Raw genomic sequence first — 20,488 nt, 5'->3', positions numbered from 1 at the left:
TTTTTCATGTGATATAAAGGGTACCTACTATCAATATGACTTTCACTGTTGACATTAACCTTTATTTGTCAGCTTACTGAGTGTTTGTCAGGATTCTCTACTCTAAAGTTCTTTCTTCCCCTATATGTTTTGGAAGAAAGTCACTATGTGTAGCCCACATTTCAAGAGTGCAGAATTATGCTTTATCTCACAGAAGGGGCTGTATCTATACAAATTATTTGGAATTTTTCTACATGGGTTATTTGTCTATTCTCCCTCTTTTATTTATGTATCAATTGTTTATTCACATCAGTGAGAAACATGCATAGTTATTTTATACTTTGGATTATCATCCACTGTTACTTTATTTACTTTATTTTTCAAATTGCTCTATCTTTGGCCATCAGGAGGTTTTTCGTTGGTACCTCTGTCCATTTTACATACCTTCTCCATTGTGTGTGTATGTGTTAGTACACACTAACTTCTTTCTCACAACACAAGATTCCAGACTCATCTTGCATGTTTCCTCCTTCACATAGACAATAAACTGTGTCTCCCAGAAAAGTGTTTCCCTTTTTATTTAAGAACCATATTAGAAATACTCTAACACATTAAGCTTAATATTTAAAGGTCAACATCTTAAAATATATATTTTAAATATGTTGCATAAATAGATGCAAATTTAAAAAACAGTATTCTTCAAAGAGAAGTTATATAATGCAAATAATGAAAATGCAATAGTCATAATCTGAATATCAATTCCAGATTATTTTTAAAAACAGATATGACTTGTGGAGGTTGAAGAAAAATAAATGAATTAAATACTTTATCTTGTAAAATGAAAACCAATGATATATTTAACATTAGTTTAGATAATGTATAATTATAAGAAGAGAATGGCTTTGGAAAAATTGAAACTAAAAGATTGGTGCTCGCTTTGGCAGCACATATACTGGAATTGGAACGATGCAGAGAAGATTAGCATGGCCCCTGTGCAAGGATGACACGCAAATTAGTGAAGCGTTCCATATTTTTTAAAAAAAAAAAGAAAAAGAAAAAAAAAAAAAAGATTAGTGTTACAATAAAAACATGATATAAGCAACGGTGGAGATTTTTTAAAAATATAAAGTCACAATGTCATTTCTTTAAGTGGTGCTATGTGCTAGGTCACTATAAGAGTCTCGAGAAAAGCCAATATGAAGATAGAACTAAAGCATGGGGAAAAACCAGAGAGAACCAGGAAAACAGAAGCAAGGGCCATGATAGGACATGTCTGAAGTATGATCTATTATTGTACTTTTCAGTTACATCAGCTGATGAATCCTCTATATTATAATAACCAGTTTGATCTGGGTTCTCTTTTCCCTGCAGCAGGAAAATTTTAGAATAATTTGGTTACTAACAGGTGCAATCAAGATTCTGTCTGAAACTGAAGATTCCTGCCAAAACTACATAATAAAAATCCTAAAATATAGTAAAACAAAAGGATATATAAAATCTTAAAATATAAACAGTTTACAAAAAGAAAAACCAGTTATAACTGTATTTTACTTTCTATAATTAATATATACATATCTGTCATATATATTATCTGTGCATAGTCTGAGATTATGCAAATTATTCATGACTTTTGGAGTCAAGATGACAAGATGGAGGATTACACAGCTCTGAGTCAGACTGAGTGGCTTTAGATTCTGGCTCTATCTCTTTCTAGCTAGTGACCTTGAGAGAGATGCTTAATGTGTCTCAGTTTTAGTTACTCATATTTTGTATGAGAAATATGATATTAATATCAAAGTGTTATAGCAAAGATCAACTTAGTTAATACATGGAAAGAATTTAAAACTGTGCCTGAATATAGTCAGACTTCAATAAATATTACTTACAATTTTAAATTGGTAAATTACTTTATCAAAAGCTAAATATCCTCAGATTGAATTCAAGAACAATGATTAAAGTCCCTCACTGCTTATAAGAGACCAAGAGGGGAAAAAAACAAGTAGATCTGAAAGTGAAAAAGAAAAACAATATACAAAATCTTGAGAAAACCTCAGGGCCCTTATAAACAGTTAGGAGTTTGTTGTTGCTTTCTTTAGAAGAAAATGTCTGTTTTTGATCATTGTATCTACATTAAATAGCACAGTACCTGACAGTAAATATTTGATGAATGAAAGAACTCTTAGACGAATGGTTAAAATTGAACTCATGTGTATCAGTGTACATGTTAGACACACAACAATCACATGCATTGAAAGAGGCATATGTAAATGTTCGATAGATTTGACTGACTACCAATCTCTGCTCAGATTTCCTTTAGGGATTTCATTGAATTTTTAATTGGGTGATATTTTTTCTTTACATTTTTTGTTTCATGACTATAAACATCACCTTTTCAACAACTCTGAGTTTGAGAAAGATTCCCTAGTTCTCCAAAGTAAATATATAATTGATATTTATTGATTTAAATTGAAGGATCATGTTTGTGGTTTTGTTTACATCATTTTTTTAAAGCAGAAATACTTCTGCATTTGGTTCTCTGAGGAAGGCATAAACTTTATGAAAATTTTAAGATTAATATTATTGTGTGTTCATCCTGGCTTTCATTCTCATTCTCTTCCTACCCACTATAAAATAGATAGTTCAATTAGGGAGAGTATTTTATATCTTGAGTCTCACTGCTTTTAGAACTGCAAGTTAAAATAAATGAATACATGCAAAATAAATATTGTATATTGTATTTCAAAACCCATGTTTTGATCTGAGCTCAATATTCTGTATTTTACAGGGAGCTTACTATAAGGAGTAGAGTTTTTCTGGATCTGATTCTTTTTTGCATAGAAATTGGAGTTTAATATTCATTCATCTTAGCACTAAAGTATATTCAAATAAACATTATTCATTTTTACTCTAAACTTTAAATAATACAAAGGATATTCATCAGATATATTTCATAACTGTAGTGAAAGTATCTGACAGTTTTGCAAGTAAAATATAATGCTGCATATAAATTATATTACTGCTTATGTTTTATTTGAAATATTCATAATATTCATTTTGTAAATACAATATGTAGTACAGGAAAATGACAATATTGTAATTGAACATCTACAAAAAATCTTGCCTCTGAAAAGTTTAGATAAAATCAATCTTGCCTGAATTTTACTGGGGGATATGAAGACTAATTTGCTCATCTTCTTTCTTATTCTGCGAAGTGGTTTATGTAAGATATTAATGTCACTTCTTGATTTCACTTTAATCAATAACTTGGTAGAAGTATAGCACAATTGAAAACAAATATCTGTTACGTTTTACAGACCTCACCACACTATTAGTAAATCCACACAAATGTATACATGTCAACATTCTCTATTAGATTGTTACAAAATTGAATTAAATAAAGGAAGAGGTAGTAACATAAACATTATATGAAATATTGCAATATGTATCTAAAATGGAAGTTTTAATTTTTGAGGAATATGTCATTAATAGATAATATGCTTTCACCATTAATGTTACTATAAAATAATGAAAAGAAAATCATCAGGTTGCCTTTGTGTGAATAATAGACTGAAATAAACTAGAGGCAAGAATTGATTAAATGTGATTAGAGTGTGCTAGGTCATTGGAAAAGAACATACATAAAATTCTCACTATTTTTTCTCCTTGACATTAGCACCTCTTTCTTGTAAAAAAGCACAACTTCCATGTGGTAAGTCTGTAAAAACGTATGTCCATATCTTGCAAGCTAAGTAGCTTCAGTTGTGTCTGACTCTCTGCAACTCAATGGACTGTAGCCCGCCAGGCTCCTCAGTCCATGGGTTTCCCCAGGCAAGAATACTGGAGTGGGTTGCTATGGCCTCCTCCAGGGGATCTTCCTGATCCAGGGATCAACCCGGGTCTCTTAAGTCTCCTGCATTGGCAGGTGGGTTCTTTACCACTAGTGCCACCTGGGAAGTGATATCTTAGATGTTAATTTTTCTTGATTTAATTAATTTAGGCAATACTAGCAATACAAATGCTTTTTAATTAATTTGCAGTTTTCCAAAAGAAAATCTCTTGAAAAACACTGAACAAGGCAAATTTTTAATAATTAAAGCCAGATATGTGCTATGTGGTTAGTTGCTCAGTTATGTCCAAATCTTTGAGAATCCATGGACTGTTGGCCACCTCTGTCCATGTGGATTCTCTAGGCAAGAATGCTGGAGGAGGTTGCCATGCTCTCCTCCAGGGGATCTTCCCAACCTAGGGATCAAACCCAGATCTCTCACATTGCAGGCAGATTCTTTACCATCTGAGCCACCAGGGAAGCCCAAAGCCAGATATAATGTTAGATTTTCTTTCTTAGAATGTTTTCAAGGTTATCAGAATTGGAGATATTTTAGCATTTCAAAATTTTTTCTAAAGTTTTAAAACTGAAATATCAAGGTGATCAAAATTGTTCCCCTCCTAAAAAATTAAATCATCTCCCCAAAATATGTGGGAATTTGAGAATACCTATTTAGTTAGGAAGACTGTATTATGTGGGAAATGAAAAAAAAAAAAAAGAGAGAGAGAAACAATATATTTTGCCTAGGCTTTTAAAGGACACCTTGCATGATTTCGTAACATGTGAAAGGAATTATTGTACTGCCAAACCACAAAGAATTTAAATCTAGATGTTATGAAATAATAGGACACCAATTTGAAACATGATTTATATTATCTACACTTTTTGGAGTCAGTGAATTACCTCCATTGAGTGAAGTTTATTACCTGGCCCAATTAAGCTATTCTTATAAATGAAATCAAACTAGGAGACTCCTGAAGTATAATAACAAATAAGATCACAAATCTAGATTTCTAAAACCAACCTTCATTTGTTTATTAACATCTAAATCTTGAGAAAGAAGGGAGTGTTTGGAAACAATACTGGATTATGCTCACATTTCAGATACTTAAGACAGTGAAACTATAGGCTTTCCCAACAAAAGAGTCTGAAATGTGGTACTTGGGTGCAACCTCAAAAACAACAGGATTATCTTGGTTCATTTCCAAGAAAATCATTTGACATACAGTAATCCAGGTCTACACCCCAATCATTATGCCAAAGAAGCTGAAGTTGACTGGTTCTATGAAGACCTACAACACTTTCTAGAACTAACACCAAAAAACAAAAACAAAAACAAAAACAAAACATGTCCTTTTCATCAAAGGGGATTGGAATGAAAAGTAGAAAGTAAAGAGCTACCCTGAATAACAGTCAAGTTTGGCCTTTGAGTACAAAATGAAACAGGACAAAGGTTTAAAAGTTTTGTCAAGATAACATGCTGGTTATAACAAATACTCTTTTCCAGCAATCCAAAAGACAGCTCTACACATGAACCTCATCAGATGGTCAATACTATATCAAATTGATTATGGTCTTTGCAGCTGGAGTTGGAGAAGCTCTAGAAGTCAGTGAAAACAAGAACCTCAGCTGACTGTGGTTCAGGTTATGAACTCCATATTGCAAAATTGAAGTCAGTAAGAAAAACCACTAGGCCATTCATGTATGACCTAAATCAAATCCCTTATACAGTTCAGTTCAGTCACTCAGTTGTATATGACATTTATGATCCCATGGACTGCAGCACATCAGGCTTCCCTGGCCATCACCAACTCTCAGAGCTTGCTCAAATTCATGTGTATCAAGTAGGTGATGCGATCCAAACATCTCATCCTCTGTCATCCTCTTCTCCTGCCTTCAATCTTTCCCAGCATCAGGGTCTTTTCAAATGAGTCAGTTCTTTGCATCAGGTGACCAGAGTATTAGAGTTTCAGCTTCAGCATCAGTCCTTCCAATCAATATTCAGGACTGGTTTCCTTTAGGACTGGCTGGTTTGATCTCCTTGCATTCCAAGGCACTCTCAAGAGTTTTCTCCAACACCATATATCAAAAGCATCAATTCTTCAGTGCTCAGCTTTCTTTATAGTCCAACTCTCACCTCCGTACATGACTACTGGAAAAACCATAGCTTTGACTATGCAGACCTTTGTTGACAAAGCAATGTCTCTGTTTTTTAATATGCTGTCTAGGTTTGTCATAGCTTTTCTTCCAAGGAGTGAGCATCTTTTGATTTCATGGCTGCGGTCACCATCTGCAGTGATTTTGAGCTCAAAGATAACCCTATATGCAAGACAGAAAAAGAGACACAGATGTATAGAACAGACTTTTGGACTCTACGGGAGAAGGTGAGGGTGGGGTGATCTGAGAGAACAGCATTGAAACATATATATTATCAAGTGTGAAACAGATCACCAGTCCAGGTTGGATGCATGAGACAAGTGCTCAGGGCTGGTGCACTGGGAAGACCCAGAGGGATGGGATGGGGAGGGAGATGGGTGGGGGGTTCAGGATGGGGAACACATGTAAACCCATGGCTGATTCATGTCAATGTATGGCAAAACCCACTAGAATATTGTAAAGTAATTAACCTCCAACTAATAAAAATAAATTAAAAAAAGAAAATAAAATGGGGGTGACACTTTATACAGTGTCACTTTACATTTATACTTTATACACTTTTATAGAGTGGGGGTGACAAATAAATTCAAGGGATTAGACTTGGTAGATAGAGTATCTGAAGAATTATTGATGGAGGTCTGTAACATTGTATAGGAGGCAGTGACCAAAACCATCCCAAAGAAAAAGAAATGCAAGAAGGCAAATTGGTCATCTGAGGGTTTACAAATACCTGAGGAAAGAAGAGAGGCAAAAGGCAAAGGAGAAAGGGAAAGATATATCCAACTGAAAGCAGAGTTCCAGAGAATAGCAAATAGAGTTAAGAAGGCATTCTTCAATCAACAATATAAAGGAATAGAGGAAAATGGTAGAATAGGACAGACTAGAGATCTCTTCAAGAAAATTGGAGATCAGTTCATTTCAGTTGCTCAGTCATGACCAACTCTTTGCGACCCCATGGAGTGCAGCATGCCAGGCTTCCCTGTCCATCATCAGTCCTGGAGCATGCTCAAACTCATGTCCATTGAGTTGTGATTCCATCCAATTATCTCATCCTCTGTTATCCCCTTCTCCTCATGCCTTCAATCTTTCCCAAAATCATGGTCTTTTCTAAGGAGTTAGTTCTTCGCATCAGGTGGCCCAAGTATTGTAGTTTCAGCTTCAGCATCTGTCCTTCCAATGAGTATTCAGAACTTATTTCCTTTAGGATTGACTGACTTGATCTCCTTGCAGTCCAAGAGGCTCCCAAGAGTCTTCTCAAACACCACAGTTCAGAAGCCTCATGGCTTAGCAGATAAAGAGTCTGCCTGCAATGTGAGAGACACAGGTTCAATCCCTGGGTCCAGAAGATCTGATGGAGAAGGGAATGACTACCCACCCCAGTATTCCTGCCTGGAGAATTCCATGGACAGAAGAGCCCAGCAAGCTACAGTCCAATGGGGTCGCATAGAGTTGGACATGACTGAGCAACTGACAACAGAATTGTAAGTTGTCTCTTCAGCAGCACACATACTAAAATTGGAGATATCAAGGGATTATTCATGCAAGGGTTGGAACAATAAATGACAGAGATAGTGATGACCTAGAAAACACAGAAGAGATTGAGAAGAGATGGCAGGAATACACAGAAGAACTATAGAAGGAAGGTCTCTATGACTTGGATAACCGTGAAGGTGGGGTCACTCACTTAGAGCCAGACACCTTGGAGTCCAAAGTCAAGTGGGCCTTAAGGAAGTATTACTATGAACAAAGCGAGTGGAGGTGACGGAATTCCAGCTGAGCTACTTAAAATTCTAAAAGATGATCCTGTTAAAATGCTGCACTCAATTTGTTAACAAATTTGGAAAACTCACCAGTGGCCACAAGAATGGAAAATGTCAGTTTTCATTCCAATCCCAGAGAAGAGCAATGCCAGAAAAATGTTCAAACTGCTGAACAATTGCGCTCATTTCACATGCTAGGTTAGCATTTCACGAAGTTATGCTCAAAATCCTTCAAACTAGGCTTCGGCAGTATGTGAACTGAGGACTTTCAGATGTATAAGCTGGATTTAGGAAAGGCAGAGGAACAAGAAATCAAAGAGTCAATATCAGTTGGATCATAGAAAAAGCAAGTGAATTCCAGAAAAAAAAAAAAAAATTGACTTCTGCTTCGTTGAGTATGCTAAAGTCCTGATAGTGTGAATCACAACAAACTGTGGAAAATTCTTTAAGAGATGGTAACACCAGACAACCTTACCTGGCTCCTGAGAAACCTGTATGAAGGTCAAGAAGCAACAGTTAGAACTGGACATGGAACAGGGGACTGGTACCAAATTGGAAAGGAGTACGTCAAGGCTGTATATTGTCACCTTGTATCTTTAGCTTATATGCAGAGTACACCATGCAAAATGCTGGGCTGTATTAATCACAAGCTGGAATCAAGATTGATGGAAGAAATATCAATAACCTCAGATACACAGATGATACCACTCTAATGGCAGAAAGTGAAGACAAGCTAAAGAGCCTCTTGATGAAGGTGAAAGAAGAGAGTGAAAAAGCTGACTTAAAACTCAGCATTGAAAAATCTAAGATCATTGCATCTGGTCCCATCACTTTGTGGCATATAGGTTGGAAAAAGTGGAAACAGTGACAGATTTTATTTTCTTGGGCTCCAAAATCACTGTAGACAATGCCTGCGGCCATATAATTAAAAAACAGTGTATTAAAAAGCAGAGACATCGCTTTTCAAACAAAGGTTCATCTCATCAAAGCTATGGTTTTTCCAGTAGTCATGTACCAATGTGAAAGTTGGACCATGAAGAAAGCTGAGCACCAAAGAATTCATGCTTTCAAATTTTGGTGCTGCAGAAGACTCTTGACAGTCCCTTGAACAGCACAGAGATCAAATCAGTCAATCCTAACGGAAATCAACCCTGGATAATTATTGGAAGGACTGATGCTGAAGCTGAAGCTCCAATACTTTGCCTACCTGATGCAAAGAGGCAAGTCATTGGAAAAGACCCTGATGCTGGGAAATAATGAAGGCAAAAAGAAAAGAAGGTGGCAATGGATGAGATGATTAGTTAGCATTGCCAACTCAATGGACATGAATTTGAGCAAATTCTAAGAGACGGTGGAGGACAGAAGAACCTGGCATGCTGCAGTCCACGGGGTTGCAAAGATTTGAACACAATTTAGTGACTGAACAGCAACAAATAGGTTTCCTCATGTTTTAATATAACTCAGGTCCCCCTCCAATAATTGCTTTTTGGCTGTTAGAGAAAGAAAGACCTCGAAATACTTGGGTATAGGAAAGAAGACTTTGTTATACTAATGTGGGAGGGATGATGGATTATTTAATCATAAATTAGCAAACTTGAAAAACAGCAATCAAAAGAAGTGCAGAGAACCTACATTTGAAAGAGGCCAAGTTTTCCAGTAAAATGTTAATGCTTTATTGTTTAAGAATTTAGGTTCTTTTCTCTACTTACTTATATATAAAATGTATATAAAAGTTGATTTCTTCATCATGCATCTTTGCTTCAACAGAAGATGTTAAATAGCCAAAAAATACAATTATCTAGAGTGTTTTTTCTCATGTAATCTTTTTAGCATGTAAATGAAATATAAAATTTACTTCCTGTAATTTTTAGTACCTTGGAATGGGAAACCAGACAACAAACTACAACTCATTAACTGAAGCACCTCTTTTTTATAGATGAGAAAATACAATCTCTAACTGAAATGAATACTAACTGTTTATGAGAGCAAACTGGTTTGCCTGTAATGAATTTGTGTTTAGTCATCAAAGGACATATTAATCAGTTGCTAATATAATGGAGTTTTTAATATGAAACTAAAAATAGATAAATATCCTTGTCTCTGATTATAATGTTAATCTTAGACATAGAATTGAATTTTTCAATCAAAATAGAAATTAGTTTAATTGGAAGAAGTGCTTTTTCTTTGCATGTATTATATATTGATAGCTAATTAGGTCAAATTTATGTTTTTCAATACACCTAAACAATACAATCCTAAACTTTCATTTCATCTAAACAAATAGCACTAATATGCTTGCCAAATTTATAAATTTAATTGCAGAAAAATATTAATGTATTTATCCATTTATGGACAGCTTTTTTTTTTTTTTTTAAGTTTGAAAGGGTAGAATTATTCGAATAGAGAAGATTAGGATAAATAATTGTTACTTTTTGGCAACAATCAATAAATGAAAAGCCTGACTGTTGTTGGATGTAAAGCTGGCCAGCTTGTAAGTTTCATTCTATGCTAATAAAACTAACTATGATTCTAGTAGCTTTAGAACTTCCTTCAGATTCTCAAAGCTAATCAAATTCCTTATGATTATACAATGGAATTGACAAATAGATTCAGTTCCATGGGTCTGCAAAGAGTCGGACATGACTGAGTGACTGAACTGAACTGAACTGAGAGATTCTAAACAGAGAACTACAAGTGCAAAGTCTATAGGTTGGGAGAGATTTTTCCACAGTGAAGAATATATGAAAATGTCATGGTAAATACTGCACTATGAAGCATCAGACATGTATTCCAATAATAGGAAACTCGCATGTAGATTTAGTGTTTCTAATCAAACAAGGTATTATTGTTCAAATAAATTTGTATTGATTTTGTACTTGATTTTTGTCACATTTTCCCCCACCTTGGTTGAGTTACTTTCTATTGCTACACACCAGATTTGGAGTTTAGAAAATTCAGTGAATTTACATGAATATGGATTTTGATTCCTTACATAAACATGCTCATATTGTCTGAATAGTCAAAAGTTCTTTTTACAGAGATATTTTAACAGGAGTTTTCTTTCCTGGGAACAAAACATAGAGAAATCCAGGAGGTTTAAGGAATTCCCTGGTGTTCTAGTGGTTAGAACTCTCCGCCTTTACTCCTGAAGACTTGATGTCAATCCGTGGTGGAGTAACCAGGGTTGTAAACCACACAGTGTGGCAAAAAGCAGCAGTAACAACAGGAAGTCTGAAAAGAATGAATACATAACTTCTTTCCATCTAAATTCACAAACAACAATATTTTTGCCAGACTTAGTGCTCAGAGGAGAAAAAAAAATGAGGACTAGATTATTTTTATTGTACACATTACATCATGAATGTGTATTGTTTACTTTTCCTCTCTCTAAACCATGAACATCCAGAGAGGTAAAGTACCTTTATTAATCTGTATTCCTCAAGATCTAGGAAGGTACTTGTTAAAAATACCTATTAATGAATACCTATAGTTTGCTAGATGTCTATGTCAAAGATATATTCAGTGGCTAGACAATGGGCAAGTGATGAAATAACTATTATACTTAAGAGAAATAGGTAAGGGAATCAACAAACTCTCCAGTTCCAGAAAGGAAAGTGTTTGAAAATATCCCTTTAGCAAGCAATCCAATCTCCATCTTACCCCACCAGAAATAGTAATCTCACACCTTAAAAAGCAACTGTTCCACATTTGGACAACTAAGTGTTACACAGATCTAACCTCCATGTCCTCAAGTCTTTTTCTAACAGGTACAGACTCTGTAATCCTGAATACTGCAGCGTTTCAAGGATTCGATACTCAGATCTGCCACTGCACTGAAGTAGACTCAAACACTCTTTCTTCATAAGAAGCAGTTTTTATGTTCATTTTCTCACCCATACTGTATACATTCTGTACTTGTTCACTGCTCTCTTATAAAATGAGATCTATAGGTAAAATTGGGCTTTACTTCCATCACCAGTCACATCCACAACTGGGCACTGTTTTCACTTTGGCTCCATCGCCTCATTCTTTCTGGAGTTATTTCTCTGCTCTTCTCCAGTAACAGAATGGGCACCTACTGACCTGGGGACTTCATCTTTCAGTGTCATATATCTTTGCCTTTTCATTCTGTTCTTGGGGTTCTTAAGGCAAGAATACTGAAGTGGCTTGCCATTCCCTTCTCCAGTGCCATGTTTTCTCAGAACTCTCCACCATGACCCATCTGTCTTGGGTGGCCCTACATGGCATGGCTCATCGTTTCATTGAGTTAGATAAGGCTGTGGTCCAGGTGATCAGTTTGGTTAGTTTTCTTTGATTGTGGTTTTCATTCTGTCTACCCTTTAATGGATAAGAATAAGAGGCTTATGGGAGCTTCCTGATGAGAGAGACTGACTGTGGGAGAAAATGGTCTTGTTCTGATGGGTGGGGCCATGCTCAGTGAATCTTAAATCCTAAAAGACCTACAAGACTTTCTAACTAAATAATTAACTAACTAACACCAAAAAAGATGTCCTTTTGATCATAGGGGACTGGAATACAAAAGTAGGAAGTCAAGGGATACTGGGAATAACAGGCAAGTTGGGCCTTGGAGGACAGAGTGAAGCAGGGCAAAAGCTAAAAGCATTTTGCCAAGAGAATGCACTGGTCATAGAAAACACCCTCTTCCAACAACCCAAGAAAAGACTCTACACATGGACATCACCAGATGGTCAATACTGAAATCAGCTTGATTATATTCTTAGCAGCTGAAGATGGAGAAGGTCTATCAGTTCAGTTCAGTCACTCAGTCGTGTCCGACTCTTTGCGACCCCATGAATCGCAGCATGCCAGGCCTCCCTGTCCATCACCAACTCCCAGAGTTTACTCAAACTCATGTCCATCGAGTCAGTGATGCCATCCAACCATTTCATCTTCTGTCGTCCCCTTCTCCTCCTGCCCCCAATCCCTCCCAGCATCAGGGTCTTTTCCAATGAGTCAACTCTTCACATGGGGTAGCCAAAGTATTGGAGTTTCAGCTTCAGCATCAGTCTTTTCAATGAACACCCAGGACTGATCTCCTTTAGGATGGGCTGGTTGGATCTCCTTGCAGTCCAAGGGACTCTCAAGAGTCTTCTCCATCACCACAGTTCAAAAACATAAATTTTTCAGTGCTCAGCTTTCTTTGCAGTCCAACTCTCACATCCATACATGACTAACGGAAAAACCGTAGCCTTAACTAGATGGACATTTGTTGGCAATGTAACATCTCTGCTTTTTAATATGCTATCTAGGTTGGTCATAACTTTCTTTTCAAGGAGTAAGCATCTTTTAATTTCATGGCTGCAATACCATCTGCAGTGATTTTGGAGCCCCAAAAAATAAAGTCTGACTGTTTCCACTGTTTCCCCATGAGAGGGTAACAGGCAGCAAGGCCAGGGGTCTCCAAACGGAGGAAATAGGCTGCAAGTGTCAAATATTTTTATCTCTCTTAAGCGGCAGGAGGAAACAAACTAGTGATTTTTTTTTCTTCTCTATACAAATTTAAAAGGAGGTTTCTCTTAAAATGCTGTGTTGCCATGACACCTGGTTTCACCTGAAGCTAACTATTCTTATACCTTGAGTTAACCAATACATTTTTCTTATGGAAATGTTTATCTTAAAGCTATGTTAATGTGCTATGCATTTACCCCAGACTCTAAGTTCTGCCAAATGGCTCAAACTACTTGACAAACCAGTATGTTATACTCTGGTATTGTTCCCCTAATCTATGTAAATGAAACTATTTGTGTGGTAATCTGCCCTTCTACAGGATTCAAGTCAATCGTTTTATGGCCTGGGATGAATTATCTGGTGCCAAAATTATCACAAAATGCAACTTATGGATGAGGGGCCTGGTGCCATTCTGAATTTTAAGACATTCCTTTCTTTTCATTAACAGACTGCGAATGACTATATAACATCCAGCTGAAGACTAGCAGGGAGGTACTCTTTCCGCCCCCTTCTGATGCCTATGTCAGAAGTTTTCTCTATCTCCTTTATACCTTAATAAAACTTTATTACACAAAAGCTCTGAGCGATCCAGCCTCCTCTCTGGCCCCGGATTGAATTCATCTCCTCCGGAGGATAAGAATCCCAGCGTCTTATCGTTCAGCAACAGCCTTTCACCCATCTATGTTCCATGAAGTGATGGGACCAGATGCCGTGATCTTAGTTTTCTGAACGGTGAGCTTTAAGCTAACCCTTTCACTCTCCTCTTTCACTTTCATCAAGAAGCTTTTTAGTTCCTCTTAAAGTCTATAGAGTTAGCAAAAACAAGACCAGGAGCCAACTGTGGCTCAGATCATGACCTTATTGCTAAATTCAGACTTAGACTGAAGAAAGTGGGGAAAACCACTAGAAGATTCAGGTATGACCTAAATCAAAATGCTTACGATTATACAGTGAAAGTGACAAATAGATTCAAGGGATTAGGTCAGATAGAGAGAATGCCTGAAGAACTATGGGTGGAGGTTTGTGACATTGTACAGGAGGCAGTGATCAAGACCATCCCCAAGAAAAAGAAATGCAAAAAGGCAAAATGGCTGTCTGAGGAGACCGTACAAATAGTTGAGAAAAGAAGAGAAGCTAAAGACAAAGGAGAAAAGGAAAGATATACCCAACTGAATGCAGAGTTCCAAAGAATAGCAAGGAGAGATAAGAAAGCCTTCCTCAGTGATCAATGCCAAGAAATAGAGGAAGACAATAGGTGGGGAAAGACTAAAGGTTTCTTCAAGAAAGTTAGAGATATCAAGGGAACATTTCATGCAAAGTTGGGCACAACAAAGAACAAAAAGTGTATGGACCTAACAGGAGCAGAAAATATTAAGAAGAGTTGGCAAGAATACACAGAACTAGACAAAAAAGATTTTAATGACCCTAATAACCATGATGGTGTGATCACTCAACTAGAGCCAGACATCCTGGATTCCAAAGTCAAGTGGGCCTTAGGAAGCATCACTATGAACAAAGTTAGTAGAGGTGATGGAATTCTAGTTGAGCTATTTCAAATCCTAAAAGATGATGCTGTGAAAGTGCTGCACTCAATATGCCACCACATTTGGAAAATTCAGCAGTGGCCACAGGACTGAAACAGGTCAATTTTCATTCCAATCCCAAAGAAAGGTCATGCCAAAGAATGTTCAAAGAACTGCACAATTGCAGTCATCTCACACGCTAGAAAAATAATGCTCAAAATTCCCCAAGCCAGGCTTCAACAGTACGTAAATTGTGAACTTCCAGTTCAAGCTGGATTTAGAAAAGGCAGAGGAACCAGAGATCAAATTGCCAACAACTGTTGGATCATAGAATAAGCAAGAGAATCCCAGAAAATCATCTGCTACTGCTTTATTGAATATTTGAAAGCCTTTGACTATGTGAATCACAACAAACTATGGAAAATTCTTAAAGATATGGGGATATCAGAACACCTTACCCCTCTCCTGGGAAATCTATATGCTGATCAAGAAGGAACACTTAGAATCAGACATGGAACAACAGATTGGTTCCAAATCAGGAGAGGAGTATGTCAAGACTGTATATTGCTACCCTGTTTATTTAACTTATGTATGGAGTATATCATGTGAAATACCAGGCTGGATGAAGCACAAGCTGGAATCAAGATTGCCAGGAGAAATAAAATACCTCAGATACACAGATGACACCAGCCTTATGGTAGAAATTGAAGAGGAACAAAAGAGTATCTTAGTGAAAGTGAAAGAGGAGAGTGAAAAAGCTTGTTTAAAGTTCAACATTAAAAAAAAGGAAAATCAGGGCATCTGGTCCCATCACTTCATAGCAAATAGATGTGGACACAATGAAAACAGTGAAAGACTTTATTTTCTTGGACTCCAAAATCACTGCAGATGATGACTGCAGCCATGAAGTCAAAAGATGCTTGCTCCTTAGAAGAAAAACTATGACCAACTTAGACAGCTTATTAAAAAGCAGAAACATTATTTTGCCAACAAAGGTCCATGTAGTCAAAACTATGGTTTTTCCAGTAATCATGTATGGATGTGAGAGTTCGACCATAAAGAAAGCTGAGCACTGAAGAACTGATGCTTTTGAACTGTGGTGTTGAAGAAACTCTTGAGAGTCCCTTGGATGGCAAGGAGATCAAATTAGTCAATACTAAAGAAATCAGTTGTGAATATTCACTGGAAGGACTGATGCTGAAGTGGAAGCTCCAATACTTCGGATGCAAAGAATTGACTCACTGGAAAAGACCCTGCTGCTGGGAAAGACTGTAGGCAGGAGGAGAAAGGGACAACGGAAGATGAGATGTCTGGATGGCATCACCGACTTGATCAGTATGAATTTGAGCAAGCCCCGGAGTTAGTGATGGACAGGAAAGTCTGGCATGCTGCAGTCCATGGGTCGCAAGAAATTGAACACATCTGAGCGCTGAACTGAACTGATATGTAAAATGCTCAGAAGTGCAAATCTGAATAAAAATAGTGAATTATAGAAAAAATAGCCTTAGAAAAGAACAAAACAGAAGCTGGACAACATGGGAAACACAGCCATGTTAGTTTATTACACAAACATTTTTACCAAGCATTTTTATATCAGGTTAAAGATTTTAAAGAATGGATAAGACACATTATTTTTATTGAAGATCTAGGAATCTCATGAGAAAGAAAGAACCATTAGTAATTACAATGCAATGCAATATTCATTATAATAGAATTATTTACTCTAAAATTGTTACTTTACTATTAATTAATGTACCTAAACCTGGTTTCTTTCAGGCTTCCAAAAATAATGTAAAAAAAAAAAAAAACATTCTCTTGAATCGTTCTCTTTTGCTTTGTACTTGTACTTTTTTCTTTGTACTTGCCAAGTTAAAACTTCACTGCCTAAAAACTAACCACAAGTCCCTCTACCACTTTGTAACATAGACCAAAGACCGTAGATGGATTCTAGCAAAAGTCTCTGGGTTGTTTGCCTTCACCTCCTCTTGTTACTTCAAAAGAGTTAAGATTCCAGTCTCTTTCATGCCTTCTTCCTCTAGATCAGTTCCTCCAAATTTATTCTGAATGAACCTTCAGTGGGTATATGGTGCATTATGCTTGATTACATCTTTTATTTGGAACCTAAAAAAGACAGATATTTACTCCCATCTTCTTCAATGAATGGATTCATTTTTTTTTTTTTTTTTTTAGATTTGCTGGAATTTGAGACAGAAATATGTAGAATGATTTTCATTGAAAAGAAAAACACACTAAGAGATCAGGGGTCCCTCCACCTCCCCATATGTTCATTGAATTTAAGTGCAAATGACTAAATGAAAGGAAAACATAAAAACAAACGATACTGCTTGGAGTTTTGTAACTAGAATTTCATTCCCCTTTGTTTTTCTCTTTCACCCCTTTCACATAATTACTCTGTTCCTATGTTGATTTTATTCCTATTTTGTTTTGTTTTTAATGATTAATTTAAATCAGAGAAATAAGGCATACTGGTAATAACTTCATTTGTAAATGAAGGAAGCGATTTATTCACTCAGGTACCTTTTAAAACTGAACAGATCTTTATCAGGTGCTTTTGCCCTATCATAGAATGAAATATGTATTTTATTTAAATAATGTGCTCGCTTTATTTGGAATAGATTATGTAAAGAACATACTTCTATTAAAACCTGCAGAGGAATAGTACACATTACTGTAAATCAGATTCTTATTTTGTAAACAATCAGGAAGTGATCAGGAAACATGCAAATTGAGAAAGTATTATTTAATAACAGTATCTTTAACCTCATTTAAAAATTAATCCAATAGGCATATAGTTAACTATCTTTTTAGTTTTCTCACCCAACTTCCAAACATATTTTGTGTTGATATTTTGGGAGTAGATACACAGAAAAACCAATTACCTCTTCCTTGTCTGCTACAGATGAAGCATAAGTTATTAGGCTTATTCTGTAGGTGACTTACACAGCAGTTTAAGGAAAAAATAACTTTTAATAAAGTTTTGAGCCCATGCTTGTTTTCCCAAGGTACAATATAGCTGTTATTTATAGTTTTACTGAAAAAGCTGGTGGTGAATTTTCAGCACTTCATGTAACTAGCTTTCTGCTTGGGAAGGCAACATTACTTTCCAAAACCAGCTAAGAATTTGTCTGTGACAGCAAGATTTTCAAGAAGAGATCTTTTCCCCCAGAAATCCATAATTAAACAACAATGCCTGTAGAAATCCAGTTATAGTTTTGTAAAATACATGTCTTTACTATGACTACTAAGAGAGCTTATTTCTTTAACCTGTACAATATCCAGGTAATCTAAGTGAGGTAAAATATTCAAAAAAGTTTTAAAGGGCATATGAGTTTCCTTCACACTAGGTGTAGAAATTCTTACATAGAAGAGCCAGTGATATTCAGAAACATGTTACATATTTTATTTTACTTGGAGAGCTCTTAACTCAGCTCTTGTATCTGTATTTCAAACATTAGCTGCTAACCACCTGGACTATTTTACTTCCCTTTAACTCTCACTTGTAATAACACTCACTTATGACCAATGCTTCTGCTAATTGAGAAGGTCTTGGGTATCTGATAAAACCTACCAAAATATCACTATCCTCCTTTCAGTGTGCTTTATTCTGTATATAATGTTCTTTTAAAATCACCTCTCTGAGGTATAAATGTGATGCATCACTTCCCCAGCGATTTCATTTCTACGATCTCCACAGTTTTGTTTTCATCATTCTACTGAAAATAATACTCTCAAGACACAAAACTATTTTACAAAATTCAAAGTTCTTTTTTGACTAAACTTGCAAGATATTTCTCAATAAATTCTCCTTCTTTTCATACCAAGAATATTTCTAATTTTTAGATAAGCATGGGACAATTTAGAATAAAGACATTCTTTAATACCCCTTTCGTTGGTAGTGGATTTCCCAATGGTCATAGTCATTGATCAGAAATATCTTGATATATTTCTAAAATATTTCTTTCAAAGGAGAAATGATAGTCTGCTTTATCCCTTCTTTCTTGTTGTTGGCTGTAATATACACATGATATTTGGAGTTCTGGCAGCCGCACTGGAGCATGATTTGGAATCAACACGGAACAGCTTAAAGGAAGGAAACTAAATCATTACAATTTCATGCAATCACCCTATACTGGAAGTCTTATCTACTAGCTTCTTTTATGTGAAATAGAAGATAATTATTTGTGTGTAAGCTAAGTTTTCTGAAGTTTAGTAGGCATTTGATCTTATCCAAAATATCCATAAGTTATTTGGTCCACACAAAGTGGTCCTTGATTTGGTCCATTTAGTCCAATTGGCTGGACCAAGTATGCTCAAAGACATTTTCAATAGGGCCAAATTTCAAGGACCTTTTGCTATAGACCAAGTAAGTGTCTTATGACATTCTGGGCAGGACCAAGTGTCCTGCAAGTCTTCTTAACAGAGCACACCATGGCACCAACCCTCTTTAAACCAATCCTTCGAGTCTGGCAGTACTACATATTTTGTTTCTCCTACACAAATTCTTTGCTCCAGAAGACAATTAAATTCAATATAATGAAATAACAAATCTGACACACCACCCAACAAATATTTGATAATTACCCACTTCTTCCCCACTATTCAGATAGAACCAATGTTCTCAACGTTGCACAAACTTGCCTTCTGTTTTTCCTTCTTTAAAGTTTTATATATGTGGTTTTTAATAGATTGAAATATGTTCTTTTCAACTTAATAATAATTAGAATTCATTATAGAGTTGAAGAAACATGTGAAAGGATACTTTTTATATGATAATTTTGTCTTGAAGCAATCGTGCTTTTCTTTTAGGAATCATGTCTCCTACAGAGTGTACCTTAATTTGATACTTCACATTTAATATCTCATCTTACTACTTACTTAATTCCAGTAAAAAATTAATATTTTTATCCCTCATTCTCTAGAAAAGAAAACACAATCTAGCATAGGTAATAATTTCACAAAAAGAAAAAAACATGGCTACAAGAAAAGTGAAATTAGAGATATTAGAGGTTAGATTATAGAAATAGTTTATTTATAAACTTACATTTATATAATATAAAAGTATATAATATGTAAATAAAATTTATATACTTAAACTATTTATTTAATAAAATATATCATTATACATAAAAATTCTGTATTTATGTAATAAAATAAATATACTCTTTCTATAATCTGACCTCTAATACCACTTTTCTTGTAGCCAAGTTTTCTTTCTTTTATGAAAAGAGACTTCAAAAATCTTGATATTTGAAGAGCCTTGTAAGATTGACTACAGCTTTTACAATAAGTTATAAAGATACTGAGGATGGCATGACAATCCACTCTAGTGTTCTTGCCTGGAGAATGCCAGGGACAGAGGAATCTGGTGGGTTATAGTCCATGTGGTCACAAAGAGTTTGACACAAATGGAACGACTTAGCACAGACACATATAGAGAGATACAAGGCATATATTAAAAAGGGAACCTAGCAAAGAGCTGGCACTTTACTGTGAACTTTGAAAAAATAAGAAATTGCTAGTTTCCCTATATTATAGCTATATATGAGAAGAAAGACAAGTTACATGGAAAACATGCTGGATCATATTGCTGAAGGTTCTAATTCCCACTAGAGATACTTATACTTAATTAGATTTAGATTCAATATAAACCTTGAAGATCTTTGATCAGAGAATTGTGACTGGAGCTTTGTTTTAAGAAATATAATTTGTTACCAACAAAAAGATATTCAGAGAGACTGAGGTAAGAGGTAAGG

General features: G+C 35.6%; 1 non-coding gene across 1 annotated transcript; it reads left to right on the top strand.

Moving 5' to 3' along the window:
- Positions 1 to 907: 907 nt before the first annotated feature.
- Positions 908 to 1,014, top strand: LOC122678467. The gene has a single exon (XR_006336138.1). It is a non-coding gene; the product is annotated as a U6 spliceosomal RNA (small nuclear RNA).
- The last annotated feature ends 19,474 nt before the right edge of the window (positions 1,015 to 20,488 follow it).

The sequence above is a fragment of the Cervus elaphus genome, chromosome 20, assembly GCF_910594005.1.
Source record: "Cervus elaphus chromosome 20, mCerEla1.1, whole genome shotgun sequence".
Lineage (NCBI taxonomy): Eukaryota > Metazoa > Chordata > Mammalia > Artiodactyla > Cervidae > Cervus > Cervus elaphus.
Note: the sequence above shows the minus strand (reverse complement) of the source record. Positions and strands in the feature narration are given on the sequence as shown.